The sequence below is a fragment of the Zingiber officinale genome, chromosome 1A (genome assembly GCF_018446385.1).
Source record: "Zingiber officinale cultivar Zhangliang chromosome 1A, Zo_v1.1, whole genome shotgun sequence".
NCBI lineage: Eukaryota > Viridiplantae > Streptophyta > Magnoliopsida > Zingiberales > Zingiberaceae > Zingiber > Zingiber officinale.
In genome coordinates, this window is record NC_055987.1 from 53,434,175 (window position 1) to 53,438,658 (window position 4,484).

Consider the following 4,484-nt stretch of genomic DNA (forward strand, 5'->3'; position numbering starts at 1 on the left):
AGGTATAGAAGGGTTATCCTCAAAATCTAACTCAGAAATTACCCAATTAGCCCGGTTACGAATAGTAGTTCGTTCAGGAAAAGGAAGGGGTAAAGGAGAACCATTCCTCCTAGGAAACGCGAAACCATTCTCATCCCGAACGATCATTTTCATAGCAAGACATGTATCAATGTCAATCATGTCATTACCATGAATTATTTCCAACCCATCAACATCAAGATTTAAATTACAAGCTATTCGGGTAATCAAACCACCAAAAACAATTGATCCCGATGATGCCCTAGCTGATCTCAATAAGGTTTGAACAAAATGAAAACCAGAGTCAAATTCAACCTTATAAAGCATAGCCCATAAAGCATAAAGCTCTATCTTCTTAACCACCCCATCACTCTCTCCCCTACCAAAAATAGTTTTACTCATGACTCTATGTAGATACCTAAAGATGGGGTTTTGCATATGGGAGGCCTTAGCTCTTGAAGGCTCATAAGGTTGATCTAACCCAGTTATTGCATTCCAAAAATGATTCCAATTAAACCTTGGGTCAAACCTACGAGGGCTACCGGTGGTTATTCCAAAACAAGAATTAAAGTCACTAAATGCCCATAGAAATTCTTGATTCATTAATCTAAAAGAGATTTTTCCATAATAATCATCTTCATTAGTAAAATGGACATCCAATGAACTTAAAAATTCCAAAACAAGACGAGGATATGTAGGCAAATGTGTGTACATAATATCACTCCAGTCCAAAAACCCAATCATCAAATCTACATCTTCCCTAATTCCAAGCATATCAAGAACAGTTGGGTCCATATATCTAGTACACACTATCTTTCTATTGACAAGAATTGCAAATCTAGTTACTTGATCATCGTTTCTGAACACAATATTGAATTCATTGTCATTACCTTCGTCGCGTGAAGTCCTTTTGCCTTTGCCCTTCACTGGTTGTTTTCCTTTGTCTCTTGATGGCTCCTTCTCTTTGTCTCCACTAGATCCACCACCTCCTTTGCGCAATCTCTTCAAAATATTGGACATCTTGATGAGTTTCGATAGGGGAAGAATTATCTAAAGTGGTGGAACTCAAAGAACGAAACCTCAAAGAGCAAAAGATCTTAGGTTAAGAGAACAAAAGTCCAAGTCTTAGAGAGGAGGAGAATCGGATCTAAAAGATCTTGAGAGATTAGAGAGGAGTTTTTAAGAAATTGGGAGAGAAAGATATGTTTTGGAGAGTTGGGGGTGTGCGGAACACGGCCAAGATCTGGCCGTGTGAGGTAGGAGGTAAACTTTAATAGTTCTCCTACACGGGCCGTGTAGATCTACACGGCCCCCCCATCTTTCCTCTCGGGATCCTCTGCACGGGCCGTGTAGATCCACACGGCCTCCGCCTCTTCCTTCTCTGGATTCCTCGCACGGCCGTGTCTGGGACACGGCCTCTCCATCTTTCCTCTCGGGATCCTCTGCACGGCCGTGTCTATGACACGGCCTATACCTTTTTCTCCTCGGGAGATCCCACACGGTCGTGTCTGGATGACACGGCCCAAACACTTCCCTTCTCTGCAACCTTTGCCCGGCCGTGTATAGCACTCGGCCTGACTCTGTTTTGCACCTAACCTGAAAACAGAATCAAAAGAATGCATCAAACTAAAAGAAATTACAATACAAATCAAAACTAACTAAAAGAACCCTTGGGTTGCCTCCCAAGAAGCGCTTGTTTAAGGTCTTTAGCTCGACCAAACTTAATCATTCGCTCCTTTTCCTTGCCCTTGGAGGACAGATATACTTTTCGTTTCCGTTGGGAGATCTTCTCCCAACATCTTCCACCACATTGTCTCCTTCATTTGGTGGCCTACCATGAGGATGGAAATTCCATTCCTCAAGTTTATAAATGCTTGTCCTGCTACAAGCATTTAAGAGAGACGAGACATGGTTAGAGATATTAGATAAATCATATTCCAACTTTTCCTAACCAATTACCAAAGAAAGCTTATGATTTTTGACATCAATTATAGCTCCAGCTGTAGCAAGGAAAGGTCTTCCTAATATGATAGAAATCCTAGGGTCCTCTTCCATGTCCAACACGACAAAATCTGTGGGAATAACATTCCCATCCACCTCTACCGGCACATCCTCTATAATACCCAAAGGGTACCTGCAGGAATGATCGGCAAGTTGAAGTGCCATAGTAGTAAGTTTAATGTTTTTGAGACCTAATTTATTACAAATTGAATAGGGAATGAGGCTAACACTCGCCCCCAAGTCACAAAAAGCTTTTTCAAAAAATTCTTTCCCTATGTTGCAAGGAATATAAAAGCTCCCTGGGTCCTTCAGTTTTGGAGAAGTGTTCTTCTCAAAAATAGCACTACATTCCTCACTAAGTGCAATGGTCTCGACCTCCCCTCTTCTTCTCTTATTTGACATGAAATCCTTCAGAAATTTGGCAAATCTAGGCATTTGTAGAATAGCATCAATAAGAGGTACCTCTACGCAAATTTCCTTAACCTTTTCTAGAAACTTGCCAAATTCTTCATCCTTCTTGAGCATTGTAAGTCTCTGAGGAAAAGGGACATCCTTGCTCTGATGGTTCAGTGGAAGAGTCTCTTCAACCTCAATAGTACTCTCCTCATTAGCTTGAATCTGATTCGGTATAGGAGGAGGGAGCTCTTCTTCTTTTTGTATCCTTTTTGAAGCAGTCACTTGGGAGTCTCCCAAGGTCTGTCCGCTCCTAAGCTCAATCCTATTGCAATGCTCCATAGGATTCACATCAGGTTTTCCTGGAAGTTGTCCTGGTGCTCTGGATGATGAGGAAGCTAGTTGGGCAATTTGACTATCCTAAATCTTTTGATGCTTTTCAGAATTATCCATTCTCTGAATGAGCTTTGCTACATCTTGCTTCATTTCATTCTGAGTTGAGATAATTTCTTCAAGCATCTTTTCAACATTTGACTTTGGTAAGCCTTGAGAAGATAGATGTTGAAAATTTTGTTGCCCAGCTTGAAAATTTGGTCTTGCCCCCATAGATGGTCCTTGATCTTGATTATTTCTGTAAGAAAAATTTGGATGACTCTTCCATCCAGGGTTATAAGTATTTGAATATGGGTTGTTCTGCCTTTGATTGTAACTCATGATTGCATCACATTGTTCAAGTTGATTGATTTGTGCAGTGATAGCTCCCAATGGACATGAGTCATTTGAATGATCTGAACTCCCACATACTTCACAAGATGTACTAATAGCATTGACCATATTAGCACTAGTCCCCATATTCTCAAATTTCTTTGTAAGAGCGTCCAATTTTTCAGACAAAAGATTGACTACATCTACATCAAACTTCCCTGATGCTTTAATTGTTGGGTTTACAGAGGAATAGCCACCACTTCTTTCATTTGCCCATTGATGATGATTTTGTGCTACACTTTCAATGATTTCTTCGGCTTCATCTAAGCTTTTGTACATAAGTGCCCCTCCAGCAGCTGAATCAAGGGACACTTTGGTATAATAATTGATACCATTGTAAAAAGTATGCAACACTAACCATCTTTCCAACCCATGATGTGGGCATTGTCTGAGCATACTATTATATCTATCCCATGCTTCAAAAAGAGATTCTGAGTCGGTTTGCTTGAAGCTTGCAATTAAATTCCTCATATGAGCTGTTTTGCTTGGTGGATAGAACTTATCAAGAAACTGTTGCTCACACTGCTCCCAAGTGGTGATGTTATTAGGGGCCAAAGAAGTCAGCCATTGCTTTGCCCTATCTCTTAAAGAAAACCCAAATAATAATAATCTAACTGCATCTGAAGGAACTCCATTCATTTTCATGGTACCACATATTTCATAAAAGACCTCTAAGTGTTGATTAGGGTCCTCATGAGGTCCTCCGCCAAATTGGTTCTGCTGCACCATAGATATAATTGCGGGTTTGATCTCAAAGTTATTAGCTTCCACTGAAGGTCTTGAAATACTAGATCGAAAACCTCTCGCAAAGGGTGCTGCATAATCCTTAAGTGGTCTATTTGACATATTCAAATGTTCCTGTTCTTCAATTTGCCTTTGCAGAATTCTTCTTTTATGGAAAGTTCTATTAATCTCAGGGTCAAAAGGAAAGAATTCCCCTGCAAAGTTAGATCTTCGCATATACAAGAACAAGATAGCAGATAGCAATTCGACACAAAAAGAAAATTAGAAGAATCAAAAATGCAGAATTGAATTTGTACAAAAAGAATTAACAAGAAGTGAAAGTTATAGAAGAAAGTAAAAACAGAAATCTACTGATTAGTTACAACTATGCAATATGAAAGGAAAACAAATGTTATGTTTAGTCTAACTCAATTGATAATTCCTAATGTTATAGAGCAGTCCCCGGCAACAGCGCCAAAAACTTGTTCGCTCTCCGCAAGTGTACGGAAATGTCGCAAGTAATATAAAAGATTATCGTATCCACAGGGACTGGAATAAGCACTAGAAATGTCTCAATGCTAATT

The 4,484-nt window shown here is 39.7% G+C and overlaps 1 non-coding gene across 1 annotated transcript; it reads left to right on the forward strand.

Annotated features, from left to right (window-relative positions):
* Positions 1-3,544: 3,544 nt before the first annotated feature.
* Positions 3,545-3,650, forward strand: LOC122039311. The gene has a single exon (XR_006128161.1). It is a non-coding gene; the product is annotated as a small nucleolar RNA R71 (small nucleolar RNA).
* The last annotated feature ends 834 nt before the right edge of the window (positions 3,651-4,484 follow it).